The sequence below is a fragment of the Leptosomus discolor genome, unplaced genomic scaffold, assembly GCF_034619465.1.
Source record: "Leptosomus discolor isolate bLepDis1 unplaced genomic scaffold, bLepDis1.hap2 HAP2_SCAFFOLD_43, whole genome shotgun sequence".
Classification (NCBI taxonomy): domain Eukaryota; kingdom Metazoa; phylum Chordata; class Aves; order Leptosomiformes; family Leptosomidae; genus Leptosomus; species Leptosomus discolor.
The window spans coordinates 537,415-555,521 of NW_028237934.1; the positions used below are offsets into that span (position 1 = coordinate 537,415).

General features: G+C 47.7%; 1 pseudogene; it reads right to left on the bottom strand.

Moving 5' to 3' along the window:
* Positions 1 to 18,107, bottom strand: part of LOC147412355 (axonemal central pair apparatus protein HYDIN-like) — a 51,208-nt pseudogene that overhangs the window by 15,931 nt on the left and 17,170 nt on the right.

Sequence of the window (18,107 nt, forward strand, 5' to 3'; positions counted from 1 at the left end):
CAAGAGACATGGCCTCTAAAGCCAGCAGAAAAGACAAAAATTGACACTGCTGCCACTGACAGCAGAGCCTAATTTGTCACGCTTGGTTCAGCTAAGAGACCGCCGAGTGAGGGGACGAGGCTTGTCTCCATTTGTGTCCCCTGTCCATAGCTCCAGATCCCACCTGCTCTCCCCATTGGGCTGGGGAGACCAGTGCCACCACTCTGCACATCGGGGTTCTCCAGCCAGGACACAGCTTGGCCGGCTGCGGCCAAGCACAACGGTTAATAACCAAACTCCTCCTGCTTTTCCCCTGGGAAAAGCACTTAGCGGAGTCACTCTTGCTTGCAGGAGCCTAATTGCCTTCAAGACTTCCACCCTTCTTCAGTTCAGCTGGCCAGTGGGTGCAGCACAGTACGACAAGTTCAGTTGCCCTAGACAAGCAGAATAACAATTTCTTTGATTACTGAAATACAGCAATTTTGAAAGGGCATGAACAGCTCCTTCATGTTGACCTACTCCTCCAGACTTTTCTACCCAAGAAAAAACCAAATCCTCCCCTTGCTGGATCCAGACGATTCTCTAATGGGGCTGCCTGGCAGCTGGGAAAGCAACCTGACAAGGACAAGCACATCAGACACAGGATTCAGAGGATGACATGGGATGACACACTGGTCCCAAGGGTCGCAGACCCGCAGACACCCTGGCAAGCAGGGATAAGCCAACACAGGCCTCAGGTATCAAGTCCTTCAAACTCCTCTTCAAACCCAAAAAGCCCCATCTCAGCACACAGCTTTGGAGGTTCCTTACTTATTTCCTTCTGGTGGCAGAGATGCTCAGTGCTGCTCCCTGCAACTCGTCCAACAGAGAGGACAGGGGGATGGGAAAGCCTGTGCACGAGGGGTACTCCAGGTAATCCCATGTCGCTATCCCAAACTGAAGTTATCCACCAAAACCATCTCTGCTTGCTCAGATAATGCTCGGAACAGCAATTTGCACATGACAGTTAAGGATATCACCGAGGTGGCAGCGTGGCCATCTGCATTCCAGCATTTGCCTTTGGACAAGACACCAGCCCTCTACTTGCCCTGTTGCTGCCCCTTCATTTAATCTCACTCAGTTTGTCAAGCTGCCAGTCAGTGTGCTGTAACATTGCTGATCCAACATCACTGTGAAAATTTCAGTCAACAGCTCTATCTTTCAAGTGGGGACCGTGATCTCTAAGCCTGACTGCAAACAGCCACAGTTTCCAGATGAGCCATCAAACGGGAGCTGGGGAAATCCCACCTCACCATCCTGCAGGGATCTCCAAGCAGGAAATCAAAGCAGAGGCTTTGGCATCTTAGAGAGCACAAGACTTGGGTGCAGGGGCACAAGTGAATGAAGGATGCCCAAGCCACCCACCAGCTAGGCTAAGGGGCAGCCGGAGCCAGTTCTGCTCTCGGATGTACGTGTGCAAGTCACCCTGACACCCCACTGCATCTCAAATTTGAGTTCTAAAATTATCCAGTCCTCTCTTCTTTCCATCAATAATCTGCCAGGCAGCCTAAGGCAGCGGCAAAAGGGCAAAACTTCAACTGAGGCACCAAAACAGCACCAAAGCAGGCAGCTGCTGAGGGCAGGGGAGTAGCTGGAGCACACTTCACCTCCACAGTGCTGCTCCCGCCCGGCAGGCTCAGCGTCACCGTGTTGAGGCGTCTGAAGAGCCCTCGTTGAAACAACTGATCGAGCAGCTTCTCGGGACCTGCCTGCTTGAACATCTCCATGACAGCAGCAGCTGTCCTGAGAAGCGGAGATGCTCACCAGGGGGTAACTCAACCCTGGGGAGTCAGCAGCAGGGACTATGGAGCAGCAGAGCCCATCTTACTGCAGGGAGAGAAACCATCCCCGAACCACTCCTATTATTGTTCTGCTTGTCGATTAGGCACAATATTGGCGGAGCTTGCAGTGAAGTAGGACAGGATTTATTGCTCAATCCCATACAATAGGGCCCTGAGGCAATGGAGAGGCACACCTACTCCTGCCAGCCCCCCCGGGTACACTGCAAGCTGCCCAGGGGAGGGAGGGAAGGCATCACCCCAGGACAGCAGTACCTCAACAGCTCTGCCTGTCAGTGCCTGGTACAAGCATGCAAAACTCAGCATTTATACACCAGCACCACCCATCCGAGGTGGCCTGCTCTCTGCAGAGATGGAAAGTGCATTTTCATTGTGGAGTCAAAGAAAGCTGCCCTGGGAATCCCCCACTTGGAGGTTACATTTATCCCCCAAACAGCTGGAAAAGCAGCAAGAGGGAAATTCAGCCCCTTCCTCCTTGGCCCAGGAGGCTGAGCCCAGACTCTCACACACTGCCTGATGCTTTATCCACAGACACAGCCAAGCCTGCCGTGCCAGGGCTGGGTTTACCAGCTCCACAAGTCCAACCCACCTAGCACGGAGAACAAATCTCTCCCGAGCCCTGTTTGCAAGCCCCTCACAGCAGGGAGCACATCCCACCCAGCCTCAGCACACGAGCCGTTCCTGGCTGCAGCAGCCTTGCTCTCCCTGCCAGGGGAGCAACCCAAGCTCTTTCTGCTAGGCAGCTTGGCACACGAGGCAGCCTCCAGGAATTAAACAGCCTTTTTCTGCAGCCGGTCTCCAGAGAGGCTCTGCCACACGACGGAGTCCGCAGGCTGAAAGTACACAACCTTGAAAGTGTATTTTTCTGCAACAACCCAGCTGGTTTGACCCCCAGTAGGTGTGAAACTCGCCTCGCCAGGAGCAGTTTGAGGACAGACCTCACACCCTCGTTTCTACCACTAACAGCAGTTTGACACAAAGTGAATGCAGATGCAAGAGGCAAACCGTAGGGAAATCCGTGCTCTTTCAGGAGCAAAGGGGCACAGGGTTCTCTTGAGCTCAGAGCTCCAAACCCCACGACTCTCACAGCTAAATACCTTCCACAAAATAAAGGGAGAACTTGTAAAAATGATCCAGACTCTTTTCTGCTCAAAAATCTACACAAACTCTACTTAACTGAGGGGCGCCCCAGCTAAAACTGCCCCAGAGCCAGGCTCCTCGTGCCGCATTGCGACGGAATAGCTTGCCTTCTCTCTCAGACAGCAATATGGAAATGTTGCATGTAAAAATCAAGTCACAGGCTGCTACAGACCAGTCATTTTCATTGGAAAACAGCCCCACAGCTACTTACCATCTCTGCCCGGAAGGACGCAGGGATGACAGTCTGATTGGAGAGGCGGAGAGTTCGAGAAGCATCTTGTAGAACTTGGATACTGCCGAAATTTATCTTACTCGGATGCATGTAGACAACCGGTCCTTCTCCAATGCTCACTAGATGGATTTTCTGCTCCAAGAAGCAGGTGGGAAAGATAAAAAAAAACAACAGCAAACGTTTAAAAAGACTAGACAGCTCTAAGGGTACTCCTAGGCTGGGGATAACTACATCTGTTTGGAGTTTTCAGTGTTGTAAGACTGAAACAGAAGGCCTGGAGCAAGTGTGGAAACTGGAGTGATCCCATCTGAAAGTCACAAGCTCCCGTTACCAGAGGATAAAGAAACCCTGTTCCCCACGCTGCCTTCTTCACACCTCTCCCACACTGTTACCTTCAGGAAAGCTCAAATCCAGCCTTGCACAAAACATCCCCTCAGCATGGTTTCTTACACAGCGCTTGCTTTAGCGGCGTTCGGGGAGGTCCCTGGGTGCTCCTGAACAAAAGCCCCAACGAAGCAGCAGTCGCTGTTCATCTAATGACACAGCAGAGTACGAGACCCAGGGACTGTGCTGGGTTTCACACTGGGCTTCTTATGGCATCTCACATATCCACCATTACATGCTGTGACACTTAGATCACCACCGAAGAGGACACCATCCTTCCTCTTCTCTAGGCATTAGCTGTTGCTTACGCCATGAATCCCTCCTCCTCTCACCCACACCAGCCATATCAAGTTCTTGTTTTCCCTGGAAGAAGCCCTCTACACTTCATGCCCCACCAAGATGAGTCACACAAAGGCACACTTTTCCCCTCGCACTCACCAGTGGGGATCCTTCACTCCCAAACACTGCGATACGAGCGATGGTGTCCTGCTTCCCCGTCACCTGGGCTTCCAGTGTGAACGGGACCTCCACCGAGCTGTGAGGCTGGATGATCCCACACGGCACAGGGCTGCAGTACCGCACAGCAGCGTCCTCCTTGCGTTTCTGCAAGGGACAGAAGCAAATGCAACTTCAGAGGGATTTCTGAGGAAACTTTAGACTCCTTAACATCTACCACATTGGCAACTCACACACATTTTTAAAAATCCCTAGGAGAAACGCAGAAAGGCACAGCCCAACACAACATGCAAGACTTGCATGGGCTTAGCACCCTCAGGGCGTTCAAAAGCTGCTGCATCCACAACCACCCACTCCTGTGCTGGCAGCCTCCTTGCAGCAGCTTTTCACAACCCTCTAAGTTCTCCTGCATGAAAGCATCCCAAAGACCAGAATATCAACTGCTTCCTGAAGTTTATATTCAGGTAGGCTCCTATTTAACTGCTTCCTAAAGATTATACTCAGGTAGGTTCCTGTTCTCAGCAAACCTTTAGGTTTGAATATAAACTAGCAAGGTCTTATCCAAACCACTTTTTTTCCTTAATAAACCCCTCGATAACCTTTGAGGGCAGGAGGCGGACGCGATGCCAAACCTGAGGAAGAACCCTGTAGCAGCCTGGAAGATCGCTGTCGTTCACAAGGGTCAGCGTCTGCTGGCAAGGGACTTTCAGTAGGCACTGTTCAAACGGCACGACGGGGATGAGCGCTCGCAGCAGAGGTACCACGCATCTAGGCAAAGAGATGGCTGAAAGGGAATTGGGCACACTGAGAGAATGTAGAATGTTCACTCCCCAGATAGCGTGAAACGGAGCCTAACACATTTGTCACTGTCAAATAGACCTTTAATACCCCTACAGTGATAAATCACCTTTGACTTCGTTTTACTCAACAACCTCTTGTAAAGGAGGGGCAAACCCTGAGACTCAGCATCACAGAGGCTGCCAAGGGGCCAGGCAGAGCACGGTGCCCTGTCCCACAGCTGTCCGACCAGCTCTGCCCCTCCTCTGCCCTAGGAGGCTTGCAAGGACCCTCCCAAGGGTCCCAGCAAGGCACGACCTCTGGAGAAGCCTTCCCACCGAGGACCAGGGCTCGCCAAGACTCAAGGACACAAGACTCCAGTAAAAAGACTCCCTCCTCTCCCACACCACTGTTGCCCTGCCTGAAAGCTCAGCCATTTGCCCCAGCGATGGAGGGCACAGGCCACCACCTGCCTCATGCAGCGGGTGATCATCCTCTCCCAGCTCCTACAGCTACCTTGGCCCTTCACCCCCACGGGTCCGTGCGCTGTCTGTGCCCACTTGCTCTTGTTCTACAAAACTGCAGCCCAGGCGCTGACTGGATGACTCTGCCTGGGCGAGGGAACAGCACCAGGGAACTGCACCCCTCTTGTCATTAAACTGACACCCACTGCAGCCCAACAGGACTGAGTCTGGCTGCAGCAAGAACAACTTCTGGCTGAAGTCTGAGAACATTGATGCTCAAAAGAAACCTGAGCTCACTCACCTTCCACATCAAGGACTGCTTTCCCCTTCATAAGATCTTGCCTTTATTTTTCCCTCACCAGTCCTGCCATAAGCCCCTTTCCCATTTGCATGTGTCTTCACCAACCGAACCAGACACCAACTTTCAGCAGGCTGCTCGCTGCATCCCAAACAAATGTTGTATTTCGGTCACAGCCCAGCACAAGCCCACCACTTGCAGGGAGGAGAGGTGGCCCTCTGGAAATTTGTTACACCTCAAGCACCAAAACCAAGGCCAATAATGAGTATAATTACTGTTCCCTCTCAAAAAAGGCTCAGGGCCGTGCCTGTCCGCTGAGCACGGGTGCTTCTCCACACGGGCTGCTTTCAAAGCCCTGCTGTTCTCGTACCCAGCTGGGCAGAACTCGCTCATTGAGCAACACTTCTCATTTGGAGCTGGAGCCAACAAACCAGGTGCGAGGCAACGTGCTGGTGATGGATGCACAAGGAGAGACGAGGAGCTGCAAGGAAAGCGCTGATACCTGGCTGTGAGGAGCAGCGCCGACACCTCCTTGCCCACACCATCCACGTCCACCACCAGTGCCAGCTCGTAGCTCCTCACGGTGTTGGAACACAGGGTGACCTGGTGGAAGAGAAGAGCATCAAACACTTCATGACTCCCAAAAGCCATTATCCAAGGGTGGTGCCCTCCGGTTCTCGTTCCATGGTAAGGAAAGGGACAATTTTGCCTTAATTCTGCTGCTGGCCCACGGGTAGAACACTGCCTCTGGGAGGAACAAAAGGCTTCTGACAACATCTTCTGTGTTAAATACACCTTGCAGTTAGCAGGACACATGCAAGCCAAATTAAAGCACAGTTAGACTAACGCTCTACCCACCACCGTATTAAAATCAAGGGATGAGTTTTTAATCTCAACTCCAACAGCAAAAAAACAGAGGAAATCTGTTGACTTCAACAGAATGAGTTCAGCTTTACAGCGGGAAGCAGAGGGCAAAATGGGGCCCAGCAAAAGTCCACAAACAGCAGGAAAACACAGAAGATGTGCCACTCATGGCTGCCAGAGCTTTTGTAGTCCCCGTTGGAGATCGCCGCAGTGAACACAACTCATTCTGCACAACAGGAGAGGAGAAATAAGACCGGGAAGAAAAGCAAACTGCTTTATACAATGACATCTCTTTTTTTTAACAGCCACCTTCTGTCCTCATCCTTCCTCTGCCCACTCTAAATCAAAGAAATTGCTCCAAGCAGCTCTCAAACACATGAATGGCTTCTGTACTTGATCACAGGGTGCACGGTCTTCAGCTTATGATTTTGGAAACAAAACGTTTCTCCTTCAGAAAAGCCCCACAGTAACCCAGCTAACAAAAGCCCAACGCTACTGCAGGGATATCACGCGTGTTATGCTCCAAGCCAGCATCACCAAAGCCCTCCCATACATCCATGAAGCTTCAGCTCCACCTGCTGAAGCACGTACGGCCGGACTCTTCCCCTACCTGGATATCCAGGTGTCCCTGGGAGCGGAGGGTCCCTCTGCAGGGCGTTATGGTAAATTCCGTCGGCTTGACATGACTTTGGGCTCCTCTTCTCCAGGATGACCGAGTGTTGTCCACCACTTGAACAAAACTGCTGACACTGGGCTCTCCTGAGCCATCCCCAGGAATGCGAAGGTTGAAGGTCACGGGTACCGAGGACGTGTTAGTGAGGCGACATGACAAGGTACAAGGAAAACCTGGGAAAATAACACAAATATGAATTTATCCGCCAGTTATCCCATGATTCCTGGTGTCAATATTCTGTTATGATCAAACTGCACTTGGAGTTCAGCTCTTTTGGATCTGAATTACAGCTGATGGAGAAGCTAAGCGAGGAACTGGTCGTCACTTAAGTTCCCTTTTACGCTGATCACGGATTGCTTCATTGGAAATGCCCTCTCTTAGCGACGTTGAACACCAGTTTTTCTCTCTCTGACTGTGAGGAGCACTCTCACCAAAACTAGCACTAGTTATTTCTCATGTAGGAGTCTGCACCCAGACAGACTATTTCTTCTGAAAATTCAACCCATAACATTCCCTATTAACTCCACAAACACTCCTCCCACAGTTTTCAACGTATAAAAGGAGTGTATTGTCATCGAGGAGAAGCTACAGTAAGAGAAAGGAAAGATGAAATTGGGAACTACAGCATGATGCAAAGCAATCTGAGGCAGCTTCTCTAGGCAGGATCCTTAAGGCACCTCCTGGTGTAATAGGTAGCATATTGTGCTTTGTTCATTAAACCTGTATGGGAAGGTATGGATGGAAGATTTCTGTGCCCGCAAGGCTTGATAGCCCAACTGAAGGACATCCGGCAAAGTAAACAGGACCCACAGCTGAGGGGGTTGAGTAATCACATTCTTGCATAAGTCCACCCACAGGGCAACGAGGAAGACCTTCAGCCTTCATCCTTACGATCACCAGGAGGCAGAGAAAGACCCCCCAGCAACAGAAGGAACATGCGCAGAGTATCGACCTGATTGCGACATCGCGAATGCAGGAAATGAGACTGTATATAATGTGCTTACACGAGGCGGGAAGTTGCGAGCCGTTGGCAGAGCGCAGACTCCCCGGCTGCCCAGCGCTGCCTTTGCTCTTGTTCGCTTGCTAATATAATAAAATTCGCATTGGATTTTGACACTTTAAATTGTCCGTGTCTCTACCTATCACAATTTGGTGCCGTGACTCAGATCGCGACTAGATTGTGGCCTGCGGCTGCATTGGGGAGGCGCCCCGCCAGCCGGCGGCCCCTGCAGCCCTCAGGTCGCTTCTGTCTCGACCGACGAACCTAAATTGAACACTGAGCAAAGGAGAACCGGTAACCCTGTAATCTTTGTGCACGAAGCTCTGAACGAAGACGCAGGACGCGTGAGTATAGGCCGGGAATCCGTTCGGTTTGGGTTGGGTATCCTGGGGCACGGTGTATGAGACGTCCTGCCAGGGCGAAGTGAGTGCGGACCCTCTAGTAGTGCGTTTCTCGTAGCCCGCGAGGGAGCAAGCCACAAACGAGGGGAGCGGTTGGGGTGTGTGTGTGAGTGCCTCAGAAGATGGGACAAAGGAAAAGCAAGCCCTTTGAGCCCATGGGAGAGGGGCCCCATGTGAAATTGCCCCAAATACCGCCCGATAGTCCCCTAGGGCTGATGTTGAAACACTGGGATAACTTTCCCTCTAGGCAGGGAAAGGATAAGGTAAAAATGATCCATTATTGCATAGAGGTCTGGGGCGGAAAACAGATTCGAGGAGACCATCTGTATTGGCCTGGTTTTGGATCATTTGAGGATTGGATATGTCAGGCGCTAAACATTTATGTTAACTCAAAGGAACCATTTAATTTGGAAGAAAGTGAATATGCCAGTCTGTGGATGGTGGCCGACACTAGGGTAAATTTATACCCTTTAAAAGAAAAGGGGGGTGGCTACCGAGGGAGGAAGAATAGAGAGGAAGAATTAATAAAGCTTTCAAGGAATATCAAGAAGCAGATGAGTCGCCCACTAAATGGTTAGAGAGACTACGAAAGAGTCTCCAAATGTATTCCAGTCTGAATGTAGACACTCAGGAGGGGCAGGCCCTGCTGAAAATGCAATTTGTAGCAAACGCATGGGAAGATATTAAAAGAAAAATTGAGAAGACAGATGATTGGCAGAACAGAGGTTTGGACGGGCTATTGAGGGAGGCACAGAAGGTGTTTGTCAGAAGGAAAGACGAGAGGTTTAAGAAGCAGGCAAAGGTGATGGTAGCAGTGGCTCGGGAAGGACAACGTGGAGGTGGGATTAGATCGACTCACAAAACGGACCCAAGACCCGGGGTGGAAGGAACAAGGAGAAAGGACGTAGGGTGTTATTATTGTGGGAGGAAGGGTCATATGAGAAGGGAATGCAGAAAGCAGCTGCAGGATGAGAAAATATTCAAGGAGGATTAGGGGTGTCAGGGGCTCTATTTGCTGGGGGCTAGACGTAAGACCGAGCCCTTGATAAAAATTAAAGTAAGTCCCCAGCAACAGGAAATCGAGTTCCTTGTGGACTCCGGGGCCGAAAGGTCCACAGTACAAGAATTACCCCGGGGATGTCACTTGTCCCCGGAGACAATGCAAGTCATTGGAGCAAAAGGAGAGCCTTTCGGGGTTCCAGTAATAAAAGACGTTGTTTTTGAAATGGAATCTAAATTTGGGGTGGGATCCCTATTGTTGGTCCCAGAAGCAGATTATAACCTATTGGGACGAGGTATGATCATCACACTGGGCATTAATTTGGAAGTTACAAATAATGAGATGCAAGTAAAATTATGTCCCCTTAGGAGTGAGGATGAAGTAAAAATTAACCCCGAGGTTTGGTACACTCCGGAGACAGTGGGCAAATTAGATATCCCACCCTTCACTGTAACTATCAAGGATCCGGAAATTCCAATAAAAATAAACCAATACCCAATCTCACGAGAAGGCAGGATGGGGTTGAAACCAGAGATTGAAAGATTAATTAAACCAAGGCTACTGGAACCATGCATGTCTCCCTTCAATACACCCATCTTACCCGTAAAGAAAACTGATGGGTCCTATAGATTAGTCCATGACCTACGGGAAATTAACAAAAGAACACTTGCAAGGTTCCCAGTTGTGGCAAATCCGTATATTTTACTCAGCCAGCTGGGACCTGAAAGTAAAGAGACCTTACTAACCCCATAGTGGGATATCCTGGTTTACTTACTACAGAAACCTCCATACGAACAGCTGAAAGAGGGTGGACTCACGCCAGCCGAATCAAAGGACCCGTAAAGAATCAACAGTGGCAAGTGACCAGTGTACCCGGGGACCTAAAAATAAAATTTCAAAGGACCTGAATGAACACCTTTAAAATTGAATATAGTGAGAATCCAATTCTGACTGAAGATGGGCATGTAGATGCTGAAATCAAGTGTGGTATATTAACTGTTACCCATTCGTGTGCTTTGTGTGTAAGGTGTGTCGGGAACGGTGGTGGGCCCATTGCCGAAACGGAAGACCCCAAAGAGTGTCTGCCGGATCTGCTGGGAGTGGGAAAGGGAACTCACAGAATTGGCATTAAAATTAAAAGAATCACAGGGAGAGATTATTCTTGAATCAGAGGAATGGTGGGAGATATTTGCTAAAGGAATTCGGCCCGAAAATTATTGTTACCATTCGAATGAACCAATTCCTTTTGTCGCTGAAATAGTAAGAGGGCAGTGCCGGAAGTTCCTGAAAGGGGTGAAGTGCAACGCACCCCAAGTTAAAGATACCAACTGGAGTTCATACATCCTGAGGCAAGCTGCTAAAGTAAGCACTAGCCCTCCTGAAGAATACCCCTGCTGCCGAGAAGACGGTACCCCTCGTGGCTCGAAGCAACCGAGTCGACGAGCGAGGCAGAGGAGTAAAAAAACTGTGGAGGAATGAACCCAACGATTGGGACCGTAAAGCAGTGCTTGAGATCCTGCCTCAAGGATGGTAGCGAAAAGGCGAAGCCCTGGAGTGCAAACGACAAAAATCGGGGACGGGTATCAAATCGGGGTAGGAATAAGCAATTGGTATATTACAAAAACCACCACTTTTCCCGATACGTATTTATAGGGGCAATCTGGGTAGTATTATGCATCCCTGTTTGTGAGCCGTACGCGCATGAACCTTTTAAATGGACCCTGTTTAGATGGGAAGACCAAGCTGTAGTACAGACAAAAATAGTCTCTGGACCTCCCAGTTTTACTCCCACATTGTGCCAACTCGTGCCAATACAACCATGCTTAAACCTGAAAGGGTTTTATTTTTGCCCTCGTTCAAATCCAGGAAGGACCTATTGTAATTCACCAGGACATTATTATTGCACATACTGGGGTTGTGAAACCATAGCATCGGACTGGGCTCCCGGGGGAGGGAATGACAAGTTTATTACAGTAACATGGGGACCAGTGGGATGTGCACCCCCTCAGCGTGATAGTTCTGGTGGTATACTATTGTCTGGAAATTGCCAGTTTGTATACATGAATATTTCTCAAGACCAGAACCCTACATGGTTTGTGGGAAAAACTTGGGGAATGCGTTATTGGGAACCGGGAACTGATAGAGGAGGACTGATACTAATAAAAAAAGAGACCATTCCAAATGATCCGGAACCAATTGGACCAAATCCCGTGCTAACACATGAACAAACTCTGGGACCCGCGAATGATACTGAAACTAGCAATGATACCCAGTTTACTGGTAATAGTACTCACTCTGGTATAAGCAATGATACTTAGTTTACGGGTTATAATACTCACTCTGGTATAACTATCTCAGAAGAAGAAAACTTAGAAGGAAATACCCTATGGAAAGTGATGCAAGCTAGCTACCGAATACTAAATAAGACTAACCCGCAAATAACCAGCTCCTGCTGGCTATGTTACAGCATTAAACCGCCCTTTTACGAGGCTGTAGGAATTACATCCAAGGCTAGGCAGGTAAATGGGACAAACCCTGCACAATGTTTATGGAGAAAAAGGAAAGGATCAGGTCCAAGGTCTCACCTTGGAACAAGTAACGGGAAAAGGACGGTGCGTTGGGACAATTCCACCCACAAAACAACATTAGTGTAATGTAAGTATTTCACTCACAAAGGAAGCTCCTGCGGATTGGTTAATACCAGCGGCAAACACAAAATGGGTGTGCTCAAGCATCGGAGTAACACCTTGCTTGAGCCTCCAAAATGTTAATAAAAGCAAAGATTATTGCATACAAGTAGCAATAATTCCAAAAATTGTATGTCACTCAAATGAGTTTGTCTACAATTATCAAACCACCCCCGAGCACCATCTTGCTAGGAGGGAACCGTTTACAGCTCTGACCATAGCCGCCCTCCTTACAATTGGAGGAACCGGAGCGACCACAGGGATGACCTCTCTATTAATCAACAAGCTGAATTTAAGTCACTTAGAGTAGCAGTGGATGAGGATTTGAGCAGAATAGAAAAATCGACAGACGCATTGGAAAAATCACTAAGATCACTATCAGAAGTGGTGCTTCAGAATAGACGAGGCTTGGATTTATTATTCTTGCAGCAAGGGGGATTGTGTGCAGCTTTAAAGGAAGAGTGCTGTGTGTATGCAGATCATACCGGAATAGTACGGGACACAATGGCAGAGCTAAGAAAGGGGTTGGAACAACGAAGGAGAGAGCGAGAATCCCAACAAAGTTGGTACAAATCATGGTTTAACCATTCTCCTTGGCTTACTACTTTATTGTCAACATTGGCGGGACCATTAATACTGCTCACTTTAACGCTTGCATTTGGACCTTGTATTTTTAATAAAGTTATCGCGATAGTTAAGAACCGTTTAGAAGCCGCTCACCTGATGCTTGTTCGAGCGAAGTACAAATCGGTATCCAATGAGCCCGATTTGGCAGAAACCCTTATTTTGAGTGCTCAAGAGCTACAACGGTTCAATGAACAAAATAATGGACAAAAGACAAAGGGGGGATTGTAATAGGTAGCATATTGTGTTTTATTCATTAAACCTGTATGGGAGGGTATGGATGGAAGATTTATGTGCCCGCGAGGCTTGATAGCTCAACCGAAGGACATTCGGCAAAGTAAACAAGACCCGTAGCTGAGGGGGTTGAGTAATCACATTCTTGCATAAGTTCACCCACAGGGCAACGAGGAAGACCTTCAGCCTTCATCCTTACGACCACCAGGAGGCAGAGAAAGACCCCCCAGCAACAGAAGGAACATGCGCAGAGTATCGACCTGATTGCGACATCGCGAATGCAGGAAATGAGACTGTATATAATGTGCTTACACGAGACGGAAAGGCGCGAGCCGTTGGCGGAGCGCAGACTCCCCGGCCGCCCAGCGCTGCCTTTGCTCTTGTTCGCTTGCTAATATAATAAAATTCGCATTGGATTTTGACACTTTAAATTGTCCGTGTCTCTACTTATCACAAACAGAATGAGTTAAAAAATTTAAACAAAACAAGGAACAAAGTCTGAAATACAAATTACTGGGATAAACCTATGTTAAGGCAGGTTTATTAAATGCAGTTATTCTGTCACAGAACAGATTGACAGAACAGTCGAGGTTGGAAGGAACTTCTGGAGACCATCTAGTCCAACCTCCCTGCTCAAAGCCTATGACCTCGTCTAGTCTTTCAGTGGCCTTTGGATTTTTTTATTTGACTTCAGTTTCTACACAAAGGTATTCTGACAAGTGTTCAAGCCATCCAATCACAGTTAACCTTAAGCCCAACAACAAAGAAGCAAAAGAAAAGGTAAGTGAAGGTAGTTTTTCTTCAAGGCAATAAATACTATTAAACATCACCAATTAACATGTGTACGCCCTGCAACTGAAGCATCCTGAATTGACAATAATTATAGCAGTAAGTCTAAAGTTTTACAATACTTACTTCAGAAAAAACAATTCCAAATCTAAGACTTTGCAGCTGTTTAATTTAATATCCACCTACACCTGTTCTTTTACTCATTTTATTGACTCTATCAGCCTGTCTGGGCTCTACATTTTTCAGAATGCAAGATGTATATAGATATGGTCCTACTTTCTATCTCAATGAACAGTGACACAGTAAAGTACTTGGACATTTCCGATCATCACTCCAAGCTGGGCTAAAAACTGGCTGGATGGCCAAGCACAGAGAGTGGTGGTGAAGGGAGTTCAATCCAGCTGGCGGCCGGTCACAAGGGGTGTCCCCCAGGGCTCAGCATTGGGACCGCTCTGGTGTCACATCTTGATGGATGAGCTGGATGAGGGGATCGAGTGCTCCTGCAGGGAGCTTGCAGATGACACCATGTTGGGTGGAAGTGTCGATCTGCTGGAGGGCAGGGAAGCTCTACAGAGGGATCTGGACAGGCTGGATCGCTGGGCCAAGGCCAGTTCCACGAGTTGCAACAAGGTCAAGTGCCGGGTCCTGCACTTCAGCCACAACAACCCCCAGCAGCGCTACAGGCTGGGGAGGAGTGGCTGGGAAGCTGCCCGGCAGAGAGGGACCTGGGGGTGCTGGTCGACAGGCAGCTGAACGTGAGCCGGCAGTGTGCCCAGGTGGGCAAGGCGGCCAACAGCATCCTGGCCTGTGTCAGCCATGGGGTGGCCAGCAGGAGCAGGGAGGTGATCGTGCCCCTGTACTGGGCACTGGTGAGGCCGCCCCTCGAATGCTGGGTGCGGTTTTGGGCCCCTCAGGACAAGACAGACACTGAGGTGCTGGAGCGTGTCCAGAGAAGGGCAGCGAAGCTGGTGAGGGCTCTGGAGAACAGGTCTGATGGGGAGCAGCTGAGGGAGCTGGGGTGGTTTAGTCTGGAGAAGAGGAGGCTGAGGGGAGACCTTACTGCTCTCTGCAACTGCCTGAAAGGAGGCTGGAGTGAGGTGGGGTCGGTCTCTTGTCCCAAGTGACAAGCCATAGGACAAGAGGAAATGTCCTCAAGTTGTGCCAGGGGAGGTTTAGGTTGGACATGAGGAAAATTTTCTTTACTGAAAGAGTGGTCAGACATTGGAACAGGCTGCCCAGGGAGGTGGTGGAGTCACTATCCCTGGAGGTGTTCAAAGACGCACCCACGTGGTGCTCAGGGTCCTGGTTTAGTGGCGGGCTTGGTAGTGTTAGGAAAACGGTTGGACCTGATGATCTTAAAGGTCTTTTCCAACCAAAATGATTCTTCTATGTTGCGCCAGGGAGGTTTAGATTGGACAACAGGATAAATTTCTTTACCGAAAGGGTTATCCAGCATTGGGACAGGCTGCCGAGGGAAGTGGTGGAGTCACCAGCCTTGGAGGTGTTCAAAAAACGTGTTGATGTAGTGCTTCTAGACATGGTTTAGTGCGCATGGTGGTGTTAGGTCAACGGTTGGACTTGATGATCTTAGAGGTCTACTCCAGCCTAATGATTCCATGATTCTATGATCACTACTGGCACAGTTTTAAGAATGGGTCAGTTCATACCTGCAGAGCTATTGTTTTAAGCTCTCTGACAGCTCAAGCAGACAGTGTGTTACTGGATTGACTTGGTTTTGGTGTTGAATGTTTCCTGGCAACTACAACTACAGAACTGGTTCTCATTTGAAAACAAAATCAAAAACACAGGTCTACCTCTGTTCCCAAGATACTTTCTTTTATGTCCCCTGGGATTGCTGCTATTATTCTAAGAAGTTGGGCTTTACACAAAATCCTGCTTAAATTGAAGATGGCAAGGAACAGCATGTATTACACAAATCTGCACACAAAGTTCCACCAACAGAACTTCATTGATTCAGGTTGTGAAAATTTATGGCTACTGATCACCATGTTCAGAAAAAGGAATCAAATAGCTACACAAGTTCACTACAAATATTTCAAATCTTACTGTATTAAGCCTTTGAGTGGAATGGATCATCAAAAGCAACAGGACTACTTAAAGAATGGAAGAGAACTTGCATTTCCAATGCACTGAGAAAAAAAATAATAACCACCATCATCATCATTTAGTCGGATCAAAGTAAGTCCTCGCTTTTTATCTGTTATCTGTTTAAAGGCTCCATATTTAATAACAGAGCTTTAATAAAGAACAGAAGACTTCCCACATTTAAGATACCCAGAGGACTTCATTAAGCTCCTCAGTACAACCTGACACCTGAAATAACAACATCCAAACAAAACACAGACATCTCACTGCGTTACTCAAAGGTCCATGGGGACTAAGGGTTTCTGTACAAAAGCCGGGGTAGTACAGATCTGGAAAAAAACAAAAACCATAAAGCACACTGGAGACTTTTTGGACTAAATAGTTGCCAAAGGAAGGTGCAATGGAGAGGGGATAAAACTAAACAAAATACAATCCGTTTAACTCCCAGGACACTCTACACTTTGTAAGTGAACAGGACAAAGTCTCCTTATCACAGTAACAGGTAAAACTTGGGGATAACACTATAGATTAGCCATGAGAGGTAGTTTTATGCATTTTATGCATATGAATATAACTTTTGATGAAGCTATTACAAAGTAAACATTTGAAGCCAGTTTATTCCCTACTAGTTGGTTTTCTGTAGTGGTTTTATTGCTTTTTACCCAAGGGCTTACAGAAATAAACATTAATTAGGTCTTTTTTTTTCCGCTGATGGCAGAATACACACATGGTAATCTGCCCAAACCATTGTTTTCCCATGCTACAGCTACTGGCATAGTAGAAGCTAGCCCTAAAAGAAAAAAAGAGAGGACTAGAAGCTACTGAATATATTTTCCTGTTCATTGTCAGAGAAGTGATTGTCTCGATCTCTTTCAAAACAGACTTTGCTTTATACCCGTGTGTTTAGATACCCTTGCAGCTGGTTACCCTATGAAGAACTCCAAAGATTAACAACCAAATCTGAAGACCCAGGTGAACCTTGTAAAACACCATTCAGTGATTCTGCACCTTCCATACTGGTTTTGTTCAGCCATGTGCCTCTAGTGGTATATTCTACTTTTTGTAGTGAGATGCTCTAAGAGCTTTTACCGGCACATTATGTCAGCTTACGTGCCCCGTCATGACAAGCTTGAGTAAGGAATGCACTTGAACGCCAAGCTATGACTTTTCCTAAAGTCACTGGACGTGACCAGATCCGAAAGCACGCAGGGTGTTAACGTCAACGGTGTGATACACTTTGCAACAGCCCTACTGCTCATTGCTTAGTGAAGACACACCTCAAAAGAGCACTTAAGTCTTCCTCAGAAACTATCACTGACATTTCCAAGAACTGAAAAGACAGGCTGTCTTTCTGAAGCCGTGCAACAACTTCATGCTAATCATCCAGTGTCAGGAGACAGATCAAGAAGTTGTACAAGTTCAGAAGTACACTGACAAATCATACCTCCAAGTTTTTTGTCCCCGAGGTCGGTTGGAGAGTTATCGCTGCAGTGAACTCACAGTCCACAAAGATCACTAGCTAGTAAAATGTTTTGGGGCTGTTGAACTATAAAGTTGCAACTGTCTCTCACTCAAAATAAAAAGGTTGTCAGGACGCACTCAGTTTTGTAAAGCAGTCAGAGTACTACTTAACTAGAGGCTCTAGTTTGAGACTGGAAAACTCTCTGTGAACACCAGTATCACAGAACACAACTATTCCCGTTCTCGTGTTTCAGATTTGGAAGTGTTTGCATTTTATTTCCAGTACTAATGGCATCACTTTTGTTCTAGCCAGTTTTATTATTTTGCTGTCCTGGCTCCCGGTCCTTTTGAGAGAAAGGTTTCATTCAATCCTTTGAACAATAACGATGGGGTTACTAACAGTGAGTTTAAGAAAGAACTGACACACACAAACTTGTTCAGGCATCCAGAACAAAAGAACCTGGAAGTATTGAGAGCAAAGTTCAGGACGATGAAGAAAAGGATCTATTTTTCATTTGTAATTAGACCAAGAAGGGAAAATGCTATAAAGTAGATTCAAATCATTCAGATCAGATTACCAGTGCAGCACTGTGCCAAATTATAAATTAGGACTTTACTTCATTTGACATTTGTATCGATATTAGAAGCATTTTCCAAAGCCTCAGTAGAAATTGATGGAAAAACCAAAATCTGAACTCTC